Raw genomic sequence first — 18,380 nt, forward strand, 5'->3', positions numbered from 1 at the left:
CACCATGTTTACCATTGGCGTAGGCTAGTCTTCCTTAAGGAAGTTGATCGAATAGAGGTTGTCGACGCGGCTGCGCTCGGTGTGGTCAGCAAAAAGATGATGCATGGTGTCCTGACAGATCAGACCCACACCCACCAGCCCGAAAGAAAAGGGCTTCGACATACTCTCCGTCGGGGTGGGGAGTGGTCGGAGTTGAACAATACGCCCTTCCAGAGTTGCCGTGATCACCAGATCGGAATCTGGCCTCCTTGAACGAAGTGGCCGAGCAGGTCGCTCGGTTGTGGCGGCTTGGTGATCTTGGAGTATGAGAAATTCATCGCTCACTCTAGATTGATCTAAGACCAAACCCATGAGGAGTTGACATTCTGCTAAGAGGTCTATGACCTGATCGATGGATGCGATTAGATCATCATTGCTGATGGATCTCCTAACCTAGCGGCGGAGTGTTGGGATTGGAGATGTCCTTGCAAGTGTTAGCACGATCGGCGCAAGGTGATCCTACACCGCTTCCACAATCTCCCTGTTGCCATCGGGGCTGATGATCCAAGTCATGGATCCGACCGTGAAGATCTAGCCTGGCTCAGGAAAGGCCATGGAACTCAGGAAAGTGACCATCTGGTTGGCCATGGAATCAGCACGCACACCCCCTACCTGGCGTGCCACTGGCGATGAAATCTGGTCGGTAGTCTACCGAGGGGTATACCCATGGTAGTAGATGTTCGGTGGAGGTGCACATAATAGGAACCAGATGGTGACACAAGGCGCAGAGATAGCAATTTAGACAGGTTTGGGCTGTCTGATCGACGTAATACCCTATGTCCTATGTCTTTGTTGGATTGTATTAGATATGAGATGAATTCGAGGGGGTCCCTACCCGCCTTACATAGTTTGGGGGGTAGGGTTACAAGTCGGTTTAGGCCTAGATCTATTAGGTTATATGGTAAGTATTTACATGGAATACGGTATCTATCATATCCGAAAAGATCTTCCTTCATCGCTAAGATATCTTCTGATTACCTTGCGGTGCACGCCGAATAGAATTGGGCACCGTAGGCCTCGTTCTTATGGGCTGGACCTCCCCTGGTGGCGCGGCTCATGTCCATTGCCGTGGGTACCTAGATTATACCCCCCATAGCTTCAGGCGCCGAGATCTCCATGAGATGACTTTGGAGCTTGTCGTTGTTGTCTACCTTGCAGATCCAGGAGCTGAAGATGAAGGTGGTACCCACTGAGAAAATTATGCCATCGAGGTCCGCCGAGCTCTCGATCGCGAAGTCACCAAAAACCTATATCTAGCACGCCAGCTGTCGGTGTTTGATGATCGACAACTCATCACGGGGTTATCCGAGATGATGTTCGAAGGGCTTCGTCGTACGCAGAATTCGACAATAAACGCAAAGAGACAAACAATTTATACTAGTTCGGGCCCTCTTATCGAGTAATAGCCTTTACGTTCAGTAGGTGTGTAGCTTTTTACGTTGGATTGATTGGTATGGTTGTTAGGGTTATAAGGGGGTGCACCGTACCTCTCTTTATATTGGAGAGAGGGTAAGGGCACGTATCTAGTCCTAGTCGGTTACAAAAGAAGAGTCCTAGTCCTATTATAGAATCTCGATTTCATAGTAAGCCGACTAAGTCGATCTGGAATAGCTTGAAGTCCACGCCACCTTGTCTTGCGTCCTTCAGCAGATCGTGGGCCATCCCAGGGCCCATCCAAGTAGTGCCCCCATGCGGAACCCCTAGGACCCTGGTCCGTTAGTGGGCCATTGGGCGACGCCCCTAGGTGTCGGCCGACGTGGCATGTGGGCCCACACCCCCTGCCACGTCCCATTGCCTCCTATGCACATCTTTTGTCCATTTTTATGATTTTTCCTGTATACAAATAAATTTTCCAAGTATAAGTGGAACTAGGTGAATTATAAACATAATATGGCACATGTGATGTTGTTTTACTTTGATTTAGGTGGAATGTTGATGGTCAAATTGGGTGTTTAGTGACCATCAACAAGCTAGTAATGTGTAACAGTCTGACACACATGCCTTTGTCTCAAGTTAATTAAAACAACTTCTAGAATTGTCAAAGTGAAATTAGTTTGAGTTTGACCAAATTTATTAAAAAGAGCACAAATATTTTTGGCATCAAATTAGTATCACTAGATATGTCATGAAACATATTTTTATAATGTATTTATTTGTTGTTATAAATGTTATTATCTTTTCATATATCTAAAAGAATTTCAATTAACTAGGACGATCCTAAGAGAGAGTACATTCATATAAACATCATAGTTTTAGGCCTCTTTGTTTGGTCTGGTTTTGAGGGTGGAACTATTCCGGCTAATACATGTTAATACAAATAAGCCTGCCATTCTAATTGGAATAGTTCCAGGGCAACCAATCCATAATAAACGAACGAGTCCTTAATAGTTCACGTTCCAGGCTGTCACATAAAACCGACAAAGAAAGCATAAAAAGCGGGATATCTTGACAAGTTGACAACACAATATGCACGAACACAGAATCATCTCCTAGTTTTGGCATTCAATTTTCCGTTCCCCCTTGATTTTTTTAAAAAAAACTATGAAAATGTGGGATATTAAAAAATAGAAAACAGAAGGCGTGAAGGTACGGGTTGCTATCTGGTTTTCAGAGCGTGTTTAGTTCCCTAAAGTTGGATATCGGGGCTACTGTAATATTTTCGTTTTTATTTGATAATTAGTGTTCAAATATGGACTAATTAGGCTCAAAATGTTCGTCTCGTAATTTTCCACCAAACTGTGTAATTAGTTTTTTTTCATCTACATTTAATGCTCCATGCACGAGCCGCAAACATTCGATATGATAGGTACTGTAGCACTTTTTGGGATTTTGAGGTGGAACTAAACACGCGCTCACTTCACCCCTAGACCCGGTCCTCAGCTTGGCACGTGCTAGCTCATGCGGGAATGGAAGCTAGGCAGCTAGCCGCCATGGACGAACCGCCTAATGACGTGGATCAGCTGGTCGGAAGCTTCACCACACGGGTCGAAGATGAAGAACCCGTGGCCCTGGCCTCTGAACATGGCAAGTTCGACCGGCTTCCCCATCGCCGTCAACCTAGCGGCATAGTCCTGTATGCGGTCGTGCAGCACGTCCTGGTCCGGGTCCACGACGAGCAGCGGCAGGAAGGCGACGTCGTCCAGCGGGACGCTGTCCGGCCCGAATGGGTTGGCCGCCGGGTGGTCCCTGGTCGCGCCGACGGGCAGCGCCAGGCGCCACGCCTGGTCGGACAGCGCCGTGCCCATGAACTGGTGTTCGTCAACAAGGCCGGCCGCCTCGGACGCCGTCCTTTCCTCGGCGGCGAAGAAGGGCCAGAGCAGGATGCACCCGGCGATCCGGACGACGGGGTCGAGGGCGAGCAGCCCTCTGCCGTACCGGACGGCGACGTGGTGCGCGATGTTGCCGCCGGCCGAGTCGCCGCAGACGAAAACCCTGACCAGGTCGGCCGAGTCGTCGGCGAGCCACGGGTCGGCCTCGGCCTAGACGCGGAGCCACGACAGGACGGCCTCGGCGTCGCGGTGCGCCGCGGGGAGGCGGTGCTCGGGCGCTAGGCGGTAGTCGGCGGAGAGCACGAGCACCGGCAGCTCCGCGGCAAGCCTGAGCGCGCCGGCGTGGAAGTGGGGCAGCTCGAAGCTGCACAGGCAGAAGCCGCCGCCGTGGAAGTAGACGAGCACCGACAGCTTATTATTGGCCGTCGTCGTGTTGCCGTCGGTGGGCCTGTACATGCAGAGGCGGAGCGCGTGCGCGGCGTCGTAGACGACGTCCTTCGACTGGACGGGCAGGTTGGACGGCACCTCGCCCTGGAGAGGGAGCGCGGAGTACTCCGCGGAGCGCGTGAAGGTACCGTCGCTAAGAAGCTGCACGATGCCGAGGCAGTCGTCCACGACGTGCGGCGCGGTGGCTGAAACCGCCGATACGGGCGAGGACGACGACATAGCAGTAGCAGGCGTAGCTGGGGACTTGTCAGAGAGGCAGTAGCTCAATAGCTAGCGCACTAGCAGTAGCTCTCTCAAGCAATTGTGGATCCTTAATTTAATTAGTGATTTATTATTTAGATAACAGGGCTGGGGCCAGTGACTGTGCGAGTGACGAGGACGAGGACGACGACAAGGCGACAAGCTCCCCTTAGTGTAGTGCAGAGGGATGAATGGATGATAAGCTTGAGGTTGTGCTCAATGTTGGTCCAAGGGTTCCTCTCAGACAGACAGACAGACGTGTACGGCAGGGTCGGCTGTGCAGGGCCAACTGCCATTCGTTGAGGGAAAACGTGGGAAGGAAATTTCGGTGCGCGCCCAGTTCAATCTTTCTCCTATGTGATCCCATTATCGATCGAACCTCCGCTCCTCAGCGTACTCCTCGGCTAGCTCCACCTCCACGCTCCAGGCGCACGCGCAACCACGACGACAAGGGCAACGGGCTTCTTCTAGGCTTCCAGCGAGCAAATGGACGACGATGGCACGAAACCACCGCGACTCCTCCCACCAAACATGCGATTTTCAGCACGGTAATGCTCCTATCGCGGTGGACGTCCGTCCGGACGGGACGGACCCGCTTCGCGCCGGCCGCGCACCCCTACGCGTCCCGTCCGCCGTGTGACCCTGCACCTCACGCTGTGCGCCCCTGCGCCTCCTACCTCGCGCCATGCGCCCCTGCACCTCGCGTCTCGCACGGTCGCACCAGACCCGTCTCGCGCCGATTGTCTCACGCCTCGTTTCGCGCACCCGCCTGTGCCTCACGCCGTCCGCGCCTCGTGCCCCCGCCCTCGCCGCATCAACTAGCCTCCGCTGGGCGATAGCAAGTAGACGAGCACATATTGCAATTGTATGTTTCATGCCTTTGAGATGCATATTACATATGTTTCATCTGTATGTTGTAAAAGTAGATCTGATGTTGTATATGTTGCAATGGCTATACACGTATGATGCAAGTGTTTCATCTGGATATTGCATATGGTGTAGTGGCTATACATGTATGTTGCAAGTGTACGTTCCAAATGTTTGATCTATTTTAGACCTATGTTGCAAGTGTTTCATTTGTTGCATATTTTTCAGACATATGTTGCAAGAGTCTATTCAAGATGATTAGCATGTTTCAGACGAATGTTGCAAGTGCGTTTATCTGGATGTTGTAGTTGATATACACATATGTTGTAAACGTATGCTTGTAAATGTTTCATCTGTTTTCAGACATATGTTGCAGAAGTGCTTTCATGTTGCAACATTAGCAGGCGTAGGAAGCGGGCACATGCAGATGCAGTCCCTGTGGGTATAGCGGTCCCCACGTGCGTGTGCCGCGTCAACAGGCATATGGCGCGGTCTCCAGCTGCATGCGCATCAACACGCAGCTGCATGTGTATGTGCACGGCGTGCCGGTGCAGCAGCGGCGTGTGGCAACGGGGGGCGGGCGTGCAGGCGTAATAGTTGTAGGCAGGGTAGACACCGTTCCATCTCTTCATGAGTGGAGCGCATTCGCATGAGAACCGTGCATGTGGAGGAAAATTGCTGCCACTCCTGCAGCTGCATGCAGTAGATAGAGGACACTACTGGTGCATGCTGGACTGAGGGAGCAGCGCGTGTAGGTGGATGCTCGATGCAGGAGGAGGTGAGGCATAGCACTGAGGACGGACAACACGGTGGGACAGGCACGAGCGTCTAGATGGGGCTAGTGTCCGGATGTCCAGGCTCTAGCCACACCCTTTTTAGCATGCTAGGCGACAGCATCTGCATGGGCTCCTCACTCCTCTGTCCCTTCTCTGCCCGGTGCCTGCAAGCCTCCGTAGCTGCTGTTGGATGTTTCATCCATTGACTGAACCGAATTCTGTTCAGGCTTCAGTCTGTTTGCAACTTTGCATTGCATTGCCTATGGCAGAAACTTTTCAGCACCTTTGAAACCTCTAAATGATAAATATGTACGAGTATGTATGTTAAAGCCTCTTCTATGACTGGTACGTAGACCAGAATGAATTAAAATGTGCAATCTCAAAGTGAAGGTGAAAAAATTCAGAAGTACACGTCTTTTTCTTTTGTGAAAAAGGGTCAGAGAATTCACTAGTTCCATAAATGACTGGTCCCATACGAAAAGAATGATTCATACTTCCTTTTTGTTTAAAGAAGAAGTATCTGCCATTCTTTTGTCAAAAAGGAATGAGAGAATTTCTTACATTTCTTCACATTTTTCTTCCAAACATTACATTTGCTGATTTCAGAGAAACAATCGGACACTGCACATTTCAAACCATTCATTTACATCTTTGATAAAAATTACATTTTACAGTGAGTTAGTACAACATATTATCTTTCTTTCAACCGGGACACCATTGGCAACATGACATTATTCGTTGCAATTTCAGCTCCGTCCCATCCTTGGACAACTGGAAAAATTGCAGGCCATAATCCTTAAATTGTTTCTTTAGAGAAACATATCCTCTCTTTTTATTCTTTTGAGAAACATGTTTAAGATTATCATGCTCGTGAGATGAGTTGAAGTACCATTCGAAGGTGCAAACAAACACGTGCGAACACATGGTGGGTGTGGCCATGTATGAGGATGACGAGTGATTTCCAAGAGGTAACCAGGCTTTGGTTTAGTGTTGAGACTAACCATTGCGTGAGTTGGTGTTGTGCAACATGTCTAGGGGTTTCTGAAGGAGATGATGAGGAAGATGGTGGGGGTCTCAGCAAGATGGATTGATCTAATTATGAAATGTGTCACTATATTCTCGTATTGAGTGAAGGTTATTGGAAGTTTAATGGAGAAATTTCATCCTCCACCGAGGGGTTTGAGACAGGGGGACCCGTTGTACCAATATCTATTTCTAATATGTGTTGAGGGCTTTTTGGCTTTGGTGAATGCAGCCGAGGAAGAGGGGAAGTTACAGGGGATTGCCATTTGTGAGAATGCACCCAGTGCTACCCACCTTTTTGTTAGTTGATGACTCGTTGCTCCTGATGAAAGTGAATGGAGACAATGCTAATCATCTGCAATCTATGCTGCAGTTGTACGAGGAATGTCCGGAAAGGCAATAAATAAAGATAATTCTTCGGTCAATGTTCAGCAAGAACACAACACTAGAGGCACAAAATTAATGAATTGTTATCACTGATGGAGATCACTCAGGAGGCAAGTTGTCAAGGGCAGCAAACCCCTGACTGGCTGGACCGCGGCTACGGAGCTCGTAGCCGTCGGCCGTCTTCTCCGGTGAGGTTATACCCCTCTACCGTAGGCTTACAGAGAATAGAGAGAGATTAGGGATAACTTTATTGCTTACTTGATCATGACCTCTAGTACAGTTTATATAGGCCCGTGGGCTGCCACACTTGGCAACAATAAAATAGGAAATAACTAATTAGGGATGAATCCCCTAAACTTTAGGCCAATCACTCATCTAATCAAATCAGCCACTTTCCTTAGCCGCACCTTCCTCCTGATCACCCGCGCCTGCTGCCTCAGCGCGTGCTGCAGCCCACCTAACATCACGGGCCCTCCGCTGACGTGCGTAAGTGCGGCCCCACATGACATCTCTCCCCCCCTCGAGAGTCAGCTCGTCCTCGAGCTGGAAGTCTGGAAACTGCTCGCGGAAGGATTCAGCATCTTCCCATGTGGCCGACTCTGGAGGTTCGCCGCGCCAATGGACGAGCAGCTGACGAACGCCTCGCGCCAAGCGAGCATGCTCAACCCTGCTGGGTTCTGGAGCCACCGTACCATGGTGGATGTGTGGCAGAGCCGGTGGAGCGTCCGGGGGGGTGCCGGCAAACTTCTTGAGGGTACCGACATGAAACACATCATGTATACGAGCTTGCGGGGGAAGCTCCAGACGCACAGCCACATCGTTGATGATCTCGCAGACACGGTAGGGCCCGATGTAGCGCGGCTTCAGCTTGCCGGTCTGCGCCTGCGGAAGGGACGCCATGGTGCGCTGTCGAAGGCGCAGCAGCGCCCAATCGCCGACCTGGTAGTGCACCGGGCGATGCTGCTGGTCGTAGTGGCGCTTCTGGACACCCTGTGCTTGCTCCAAGCGGTAGCGAACATCAGCTAGGAAGGCCTCGCGCTCCTCCATGTCGCGCGCCACTGCCGCAACTCGCGCCTCACCAGGCTCGTATGAACGGATGGTGGGCGGGTCGCGGCCGTACACCACGCGGAACGGCGTCTCCCGAAGCGAGGACTGATAGGCCGTGTTGTACACGTACTCAGCCCATGGAAGCCATCGCAGCCACTGCCGGGGTCGGTCACCTGTAAAACAGCGTAAGTACATGACAATGACCCTGTTGGCCGCCTCCGTTTGGCCGTCGGACTGGGGGTGGAAGGCGGAGGTCATGTGCAGCTTGGTGCCCATGAGGCGCATCAGCTCGCGCCAGAACAGCGAAGTGAACACTGGGTCACGGTCGGACACCATGGACTGCGGCAGGCCATGGAGGCGCACGATGTCGGTGAAGAACGCCTGAGCCACTGTCTCAGCAGTGTACGGGTGCGCCAGAGGTATGAAGTGGCCATACTTGCTGAAGCGGTCGACGACGGAGAGGATCACCGACTTCCCATCCACCCGGGGCAGCGCTTCCACAAAATCGAGGCCAATGTGGGCCCAGACAACTGTGGGAATGGGCAGCGGCAGTAGCAGCCCGGCTGGATGAAGATGCTCTGACTTGTACCTCTGGCAAGTGACGCACTGGCGCACAAAGTCCTGCACACAACGACTCATGTTGGGAAAATGGAAGTCGCGGCGGAGGCGGTGCAAGGTGCGCTGGACACCTTCGTGCCCATCGTCGTGGACGGCCGCCAGGATCTCTTGCAGTAGTGGCGATGACTGCGGAATGTAGAGGCGTCCACCGTAGGTGACCATGCTGTCAGCCAATCCCTAGGGGGCGGCGCGGGTGCCCGTGCGAAGCTCGTCGTGGATGGCCACCAAGGCGGGGTTGGTTGCCTGGGCCTGGCGTAGACGGCTGATGAAGTCGAAGTGAGAGCCCGAGATCGCCATGAGTGCAACCGCCGGGTTCTCGTCGGTGTCGCGGCGCGAGAGGGCATCAGCCACCGTGTTGGTCGCCCCCGACTTGTACTCGACGGAGAAATCGAAGCCGAGTAGTTTCCCGACCCAGTGATGCTGGGGGATCATCGCGAGGCGCTGGTCGAGGAGGTACTTAAGGCTGTAGTGGTCCGTCTTGACGAAGAAGCGACGTCCCCACAAGTACGGCCGCCAATGCCGCACAGCCATGACAAGGCCAATGAGCTCCCGCTCATATGCCGCAAGGGAGCGGTGTCGTGGCGCCACCGGCCTGCTGAAGAACGCAATCGGATGCGCCTCCTGGATGAGGACCGCCCCGAAGCTGTAGGTAGACGCGTCGCACTCGACGACGAAGGGCTTGCCGAAGTCCGGAAGTGCCAGCACCGGGGCGGACGTCACAGCCGCCTTAAGGGCGGTGAAGGCAGCCGTGGCGTCGTTGTTCCACGTGAACCCCTCCTTCTTCAGGAGCGCGGTGAGGGGCGCGGCGATGGTGCCGTAGTTGTGGACGAACTTCCGGTAGTAGCCCGCCAGGCCGAGGAAGCCGCGTACAGCACGCGCGGAGCGAGGCTGTGGCCAGTCGTGTATGGCCAGGACCTTGGCGGGATCCATGGCTACGCCGGCCGCGGAGATGATGTGGCCGAGATAGCTCACGGAGTCGACGCCGAACGAGCACTTCGACCTCTTGACGAAGAGGCGGTGTTGGCGCAGTAGAGTCAAGACGACGCGGAGGTGTCGGAGGTGGTCCGCCCAGCTGGAGCTGTAGATCAAAATATCGTCGAAGAAAACAAGCACAAACCGGTGGAGGTAGGCACGCAACACGTCGTTCATGAGTGCTTGGAATGTTGCTGGGGCATTGCAGAGGCCGAATGGCATCACCAAGAACTCGTACAGGCCGTCGTGGGTGCGGAACGCCGTCTTGTGGATGTCCTCGTGCCGCATCCGCACCTGGTGGTACCCCGACCGGAGGTCGAGCTTGGTGAAGAAGCGTGCCCCGTGCAGCTCGTCCAGCAGCTCATCGACGACGGGGATGGGGAAAGCGTCCTTGATGGTGACGGCGTTCAGGGCGCGGTAGTCGACGCAAAATCGCCACGAACCATCCGCCTTCTTGAGGAGGAGGACCGGCGAGGAGAACGCCGAGTCGCTGCGGCGGATGATCCCCTGGGCGATCATGGCGGCGCACTGCCGTTCGAGCTCGTCCTTGTGGGCCGCCGGGTACCGGTAGGGGCGGACGGCCACTGGAGGTGCGCCAGGTTGGAGGACGATGCTGTGGTCGCGGGCGCGTGGCGGTGGCAAGCCCGTGGGCTCGGTGAAGACGTCGCTGAATGTGGCCAGCAGCTCATCTAGGAGGGACGCGCTCGGCGCCTGTGCTGTCGCGCGTAAGGCTGGCACCGAAGGACAGGCCACGCCGGTCCACGCGACGGGGCGCCCGTGGCGCTGGAAGGTCATGCGCCGGTTGCCAAGGTCCCAGACGATGGGCCCCAACTCACCGAGCCACCGGGTACCGAGGACGACGTCGTACCCGGCCAGCGGCATGACGTAGAGATTGGCCGGGAACGCCTCGCCATCAACGAGTAGGGGCGCGTCGCGGATGACCCCAGCGCAGGCGACTCGCTCACCATTGGCGACCAAGGCGGTGAGGCGAGGCCGCTGGTGGAGGGGTAGACCGGAGCGTCGAGCTGCCTCCTCCGAAATGAAGTTGTGCGTGCTTCCGGAGTCCAGCAGGGCGACGAGGGCCGCGGTACCGAGAACCACGGCGATCTGCATAGTGCCCGCCACGGGGACCCCAGCCACTGCCTGTAGGGAAAAACAGGGCGCCGTGGCGTCGTGTTCGGCGTCGTCCGCGGCGTCCGGCGCGTCCTCAATCTCCACGCCGTCCACGAAGAAGATGCGCCTGCAGAACCGATTGTGGCCACGTGTGTATTTTTCATTGCAATTGAAACACAGACCCAGACGACGCCGCTCCGCCATCTCGTCCGGGGTGAGGCGCCGGTGATTGCCCTCAATGCGGCCCTGCTGGGCGGCCGCTGGTGGAGCCGGAAGCGCCAGTTGCGCCGGGGGCGCCGGAAGTGCTGGTCGTGGCGCGGGCGCAGGCATGATGCCGCGCGGTGGCGCGCGAGCTGGGGCCGGCGCCGGGCGGTCGGCCTCCATCAGCTCCAGCTGGCGGGCCAGGCTCATGGCAGCCGCCAACGTCTCCGGGTTGTGGATGCGGACGGCGTGGCTGAGTGGTGGCAGGAGCCCGCCGGTGAAGAGCTGGACGCGCTGTGCCTCCTCCAGACGACCCGCACGCGGCAGGAGGGCCTGGAAGCGATTGGAGTACTCCTCTACTGTACCCATACGCCGGCACTCGGCGAGCTCGAACAACGGAGCCGAACGGAGGGGAGGCCCGAACCGGAGGTTCAGGAGGTCCTTGAAGCGCCCCCATGGTGGCGTACCCTCATCCTCTTGGAGCTGGATGAACCAGAGCTGGGCGACGTCCTCCAGGTTGTACGAGGCCATCCAAACTCGCTCCTCCGCCATGGTACGCTGCTGGCGAAAGTATGATTCGCATTTGTTGATGAAGAGCAGCGGATCGGTCTTACCATCGTAACGGGGAAAATCCAATTTCTGGAATTTCGAAGGGCGATCCAGATCGCGCGGCCCGTCCTGGCGGCCGCCGGCGCTGCTGTCCGTTGAGGACGACGCCTTGTCCTTCAGGGCCGCCATGTCGGACTTCATCGTTGACAGTTCCGAATTGAGGGCCTTCAGCATCTCCATCACATCGGCCATGGTCGGCTCACTCATGGTGGCTGGGTGCGGCGCGGACGCGGAGGATGATGGTGGTGATGGCGGGCTGCTGGGATGGTGGGCGGCGGCTGTGGTGGATTGGGTGGAGCGGGTGGGCGAGGATCGCCGGGAATGGGAACGCCTGGAGGCTGATACCAGGTTGTCAAGGGCAGCAAACCCCTGACTGGCTGGACTGCGGCTACGGAGCTCGTAGACGTCGGCCGTCTTCTCCGGTGAGGTTATACCCCTCTACCGTAGGCTTACAGAGAATAGAGAGAGATTAGGGATAACTTTATTGCTTACTTGATCATGACCTCTAGTACAGTTTATATAGGCCCGTGGGCTGCCACACTTGGCAACAATAAAATAGGAAATAACTAATTAGGGATGAATCCCCTAAACTTTAGGCCAATCACTCATCTAATCAAATCAGCCACTTTCCTTAGCCGCACCTTCCTCCTGATCACCCGCGCCTGCTGCCTCAGCGCGTGCTGCAGCCCGCCTAACATCACGGGCCCTCCGCTGACGTGCGTAAGTGCGGCCCCACATGACACAAGTACAGATAAATACCTGGGGTTACCTGTGTACATGGGCCGATCAAAAGGAAAGATGTTCTCTTATCTGAAGGATAGAGTGTGGAAAGATATTGAGGGGTGGAAGGAAAAATTACTATCCCAGGCTGGTAAGGATGTCTTGATTAAAGCAATTGCCCACGCTATCCCGAGCTATGCCATGTCGTGCTTCGATCTCACCAAGAGCCTATGTGATGGGATAAGTGCAATGATATGCCGCTTCTGGTGGGCACAGTAGGAAAAGGAGAAGAGAATGCACTGGCTGTCTTGGAAAACATTAGCGTGCAGAAAGGAGAAGGTAGGTCTTAGGCTACCGTGAATATTGCCATGCTGGCCCGTCAGGCATGGAGACTGATTCAGGATCCAGATTCACTTTGTGCACGTCTGCTGAAAGCGAATAATGGCCGCATGGGCACATTCTTGGTGAGGCAGTGCAAAAACCAGGCATATTATACACTTGGAGGAGCATTGCGAGGGGAATTAGAGCTTTGCATGTATATGATGATCTTAGTTCCATAACTATTAAGTTGTTGACTTCACTTATGTTAATGGTGGATATGTTTTATCAGTTGTTATGTTCACCCAGGCTCTATAAAATTTCTGGATCCACCACTAGTCCAGTTGACCCGTCTGCTCCCTCTCCCTCCAAAAGAGAGAGAGGAAAGCAACATTCGGCAACCAAAGGCATCAAATTGGCCAAAATCCATAGTCCATACCGGGAAAACATAAACAGGGTAGGTGGTGCTTTATTGGACTTATTACTCGCTGGTGCCGTAGGAACCGACAAGAACTGCGACAATGGCGAGGTGGGGAGACAGACCGATGACACACCCATGCGAGCAACTGCTATGAACTAGTAAAATTGCGGCAGCAGGTGGCTTCCTGTGCGCTTTTGATCACACCATCTGCCATCCAGCCGCCGTATTATGCTAATTCACATCCTGCATCACGTGAACTGCTGTCAGCATGCCCTAAGGCCGGTAATATCGTGTCATGCAGATTCTGGTCCTGTTCATTCCAACGAGGCTCCTTTTGCCTGAATCGAATGTTCACGTTATACAAATCGCATCCACGGTTTTGCATATTCAGAATCGCATGACGTCGTTGCCGACAGCGCTTCGACATGCATCCGGCCCGAGCCGCACATACGACCCGAAGCACGCGCAACAATGTTAATTGTGCGCCCGCATGCGCTGTCCGTCCGTTCTCGGCCGTTGCTTGCCGTCGTCACCGTGAGTTGCACCCGCGCGGCAGGCCAGTGGCGGAGCTTGCGTGGACGTGTAGAGGGGCCATTTCAAAGCTACAGTAATTACAAATAGCAGTACAGATAACTGGAATTACATGCAAAGTCTTTTTTTTTTCAAGTTCTATCTATGTGCGACAGCACATCCTGCTCCCGCGTCCTGTATACCGCCGGTCCTGGCGCCGCTACGATCGCCCAAGGCACCCCCGGGCGGCGTCGCCGGAGGAAGGGGACAGGGCCGGTTACGTAGCCGCGCGGAATATAACCCTCGAGAACACCATTTTATTAACCCACCATATAAATGCATATATAATGTATGTACTTTTTTATATACATGTATAAAAGCATGTGTGCAACATTAAATATAAAGTTTAATTGTTGTCTTATCTAAGGGCTAGTTTGGCAGGTTCCAGCTACTTCTAAAATGGCTTCGTCTCTTCTTGTTGAGTAGCTTCTCTAGTGGAGCTCAAATTGCTTTGAAAAACGTTTGGAACAATGGCTCTAGTGGTAGTTATGTAATAATTTGTGTCAAGGTTGTGAGGAAGAGCCAGGAGAAGCCATGTTTTCATAGCTTCGGCTCCTCGGTACAAAAATGGTTCTAGTTCCTCCGGGCTCATCACAAGAAGCCGTTTAATAGATGGCCGTTCAGCATTGCTCCGCGACAAGAGCCACAAGAAGACAAGGCTGGAGCTGTGACAAAGGAACCCTAAATATGCAATTTAGTTTTGTAGCTTCACTTTTCAAAATGAAATAGTAGATTAAATATGGAATTTTTCTAGACCTGAATTTAATTTTGAAAATTGCTAGGATGACCTTACAGAAAATTTGATAATTCAATAATATAGTATACAATATCAATCCGCTTTAAAATTTTGAATTTCCAAAGACCATAAGACCACGAGAAAATAGAATAATGTCCTATATAATATTGCAGTAGGCCTGAAGCTATGTGCTCTTTGTGGAAAATGAGACAATAGGCCACATGAGATTGGGGTGGTGAGAGAGAGACCCGTGATAGATGCGGGGGAGAGATCTGTGAGATAGATGCGGGGGAGAGATACGTGGGTGAGAGAGATTCGTAAGAGTGAGAGAGACGAAGGTGGGAGAGAGAGAGTTCATGGTAGTTAACATTCATCATAAACCGTCAATATAACTTGCATAAATGACTAAAATGGATCACCAACATAGACTTAGAGGTTTAAACTGGCAAATTCTACGAGTTTTGGTGAATCTCTGTTTCTAGCAGGATTTAATTAAAAAACCACCAAGGAGGACCTATTCGTCAAAGAAAATCACGGAATTCCGCCACGTAACCGACGTGGGAAGACTCTAGAAGGCTCCAGGAGGATCTCCACCAAAGCGGGGCACATGTCACTGACACGGCCCCACATGCAGGCCACCTGGCCTCTTGGGGCCCACCAGTTAGTCCCTCGTTACTATGTCGGTTCTCCACCGCCTCCTATGTTGCATTTACGCCGTTTATTCAAGTCAGTTTGATCCGAGGGTTTAGGATTGACGCTCCGGCCTATATATACATGCCTGCACCCCCCTTAGGGCATTATGCCAAGTCATACCCTGAGAGCTAAAAAGCCAGAAACCCTAATCCATATTTTACCAAGATCGAGGCTAGCAATCAAGAGAAGATTAGTCCTCAATAAGATCTAGTCTTGTATTAGAGATAGAGGGATAGAGTGAGAGGAAAGAGTTTTGGAGGAGTTCCGGCCTGTCGGTGCTCTCACTAAGGCTTGTACCCTAGCAGAATCAAGTTCTTCTTGAGCTTGCTTCTGAGATTTCTGTGGTAATTGACATCTAATTCAAGTAAGCATCTTGTTTATATTGTTCTTTAGGTTTGTGACTCTCTTTTGAGTACTTTAATCCTTGTAGCTCCTGAGTTAAAGTAGTATTCGTAGTGTAAGCGTGGTGCTTAGACTCGGTTACTCGTGGATGTACCCTACTTTTCATATCGATGGTTGCTCGCGATGGTGACTCTTATAGCCTTGTTGAATCCTTTGTAGTCCACCTCCCATTAGTAGGCCTAGCCTAACCTTGTTACTATAGGCAACATACTTTGCCTGTGTTTTCTCTAGTAATATCCCCATAATTGAATAATAGAAGACAAAGCTTATCAAAGTTAGAACTAGAAGACCTTAGCAATCTCCTCTATACTTCTATTATCTAGCCTTGATTGTAAAGTTGGGTTAAGTTAGATTTGGTTATTCTCACATATGTTTCCTCGAGTTTGATATAAAACTGGGTACTCCCGGTGAAGTGCTATATCGGTATAATATCCGTGCGCTTGTGGATTATTCTATGTGCATTAATTTATACCAACAAGCTTTTTTGGCACCGTTGCCGGGGAAACTGTTGCTGAGTTAACTTCGAACCTAGCTTATCCTTATATCATATTCTTTTATCTTTTACCTTTTGTTTCCTTTTTGCCATGGATCTAGAATCCACCCTATCTACCAATATGGTGCACCCACGAGCGCACGCCTACAGCCACAAGAGACTTCAAAACCTATCTTAACACCTGGCAATGAGCTACGTCCGCGTTTAATTAATATGGTTTAGGATCCACCCTTTTGAAAACCCCTATTCCCACCTAAATGATTTTGAGCAGACCTGTGCATGCTTGCGCATAGCAGTCATGTCAGATGAAACCTTACGATGGAAGCTTTTTCCCTTCTATTTGATGGAAAAAGCTCAATGTTGGTACAACCTCACTATAGGGAGTAGACAAGGAGATTGAGAAGCCTTGTGCTCAAGCTTTCCCATCTCTAGGGTAGTCAGACTTCGTTCAGAGGTTCTATCTTTTAAACAAAAGAAAAAAGAATCTCTAGGCATGGCATGGGAACGCTTTAATACTCTCATTAATACTGGCCCTGACCTTGCCATTCAAGACCCTATTCTTCTTCAACACTTATATATGGGTCTTGATAGGAAAACCTCGAAGCTTCTTAATACGATCTAAGGAGGTTTGTTCTTGCATGTCTCTGCCAATTCAGGGAGAAGTAATGGGGACAGGGATCCCGATCTTCCGTCAGGTACAGGTAACTATCGTTGTAGTGGAGAATGACACATCGATTCGGCTTTAGATCAAAAGATCGAACCCTGCAATCTTAGCACCACAACTCCTCTGGTTATCAACTGAGACATGGATTCGGTTGATCTCGCCAAGAAGGCTAATCCCTGCTTGCACAATGAAGAACACAAACAAGAACAAGAAAGAGAACAACCAAATTGCAGATGAATGATTAATTTCACGATGTTGGTGTAACACCTCAGTGTTATGGTTGCACTAAAACACTTGCATCGCATGAGCATGTGCATCATCATCTCATTCATACGAATCATACCATGATGCATGTTATCATTTCGTGTGTATTTCTATTTGAATTGCTTGGTTTTATGCTATCATTTGTGTGTGCTCATGTGTGGTCTATGCAAATGCATGTCAAATGTCCTCTTAAACAACTTAGCTACACTTAGAATGTCATTAGGAATAATGTTCATGTTGACCATATTGCCTAATTATGCTTCCAAGTAATAGTTTGACTTGTGTTGACCCCTAGAGCTCTTTTGTTTGATTGTTTAAAAAGTATAGCTTAGAGTATTTGGATGGCTGTGCACCCTTAAGCAAAGTTGTAGGAAATTTTATAAGGAACAAAAGTTATTTTATGACCATCTCATGAAAATGTGCAGAACATGCTCAAAAAGGGCCCCCAAGTCAGTTTTGGGGGCTATTTGGAGACTTAGAAAATTTTCTAAGTCTGAGAGCTGATTTTTAGTTTCATGTATTGATGTTTGGAGCCTTGTATCTCCCTAACTAGGACGAACCAGCTCTAGGTCCAATTGTCAAAGTTGTAGTCCTCACTTAGGTCTCCAACTTTTTCAACTACGCCATGAGCTAGATCATCACGGTTTAGGAGTTGTGGGGCGAGGAACTTGCTTTGTCAATCGGCACCGATGAACACTGAATCAAAAAAATTCAGACCGGCACAGTGGCTGACCAGCCGCAGGCCGTTGCCGCCGCGTGGCCGCCACACGCCATGGCTGGCCTGGTGCCGCTGCCACTGTCAACCACAAGAGGTCGCGTCCGTCTACCCTTCCACTCGCTCTCATTCACTCTCTCCCTCTCGCACGCGTCTGGGGCACCAAGAAAGCGGAGCCGCTGCCGTCGCCATTGCCCCGCCGAGCCGTGCACCCTTGCTGTCATGTCGTTGCTCGCTTTAGCTAGGCCACAACTCCATAGTAGTCTCTGTTAGCTCGTCCACCTTGCCATTGAGCCAGAGAGTCAAGGTAGAGGCCGCCTTTCTTCTTCCCCGCGGTAGGGCGCCAGGCAGCCGAGAGTTTCGTCGAGCTCTCGCGCGCTCGCCGCCACATCTCACCTCGCTCCATCTCGCCCATAGTCCTGCATTGAGCTCCTCTATCATGTCGTCATCTCCACGTAGTCGCCCGACCTCGGTTGTGGCCGCATTGTCGTTCCCGCCGCCGTCCGGACCTCACCGGAGTTGGAGCTCGCTGTGGCCGACCACCACCGGAGCCCTCTCACTCCCTTTTCTACCCTCCATTAGTTTCCCCGTGAGCCCTTGAAGCTCGTACCAAGCTTAGCCACGCCCTACATGGCCGGACCTCACCGGAGCACCATCGGATTCCCTCCGTCATCTGCCATGCACGTCGCCGTCCTAGCTAGAGCTCGGTAGCGGTTGAGGGGAGGGCATAGTTAGGTGCGTCCCGTCGAGGCGAGCACGTCGGTGGCCTTGGCCTC

The 18,380-nt window shown here is 52.1% G+C and overlaps 2 pseudogenes; one reads left to right on the plus strand and one right to left on the minus strand.

Annotated features, from left to right (window-relative positions):
• Window positions 1-2,960: 2,960 nt before the first annotated feature.
• On the minus strand, window positions 2,961-3,986 carry LOC136546008 (carboxylesterase 15-like; annotated as a pseudogene).
• Window positions 3,987-10,202: 6,216 nt separating this feature from the next.
• On the plus strand, window positions 10,203-11,981 carry LOC136543948 (uncharacterized; annotated as a pseudogene).
• The last annotated feature ends 6,399 nt before the right edge of the window (window positions 11,982-18,380 follow it).

This window comes from Miscanthus floridulus, chromosome 3 (assembly GCF_019320115.1).
Source record: "Miscanthus floridulus cultivar M001 chromosome 3, ASM1932011v1, whole genome shotgun sequence".
Taxonomy (NCBI): Eukaryota; Viridiplantae; Streptophyta; class Magnoliopsida; order Poales; family Poaceae; genus Miscanthus; species Miscanthus floridulus.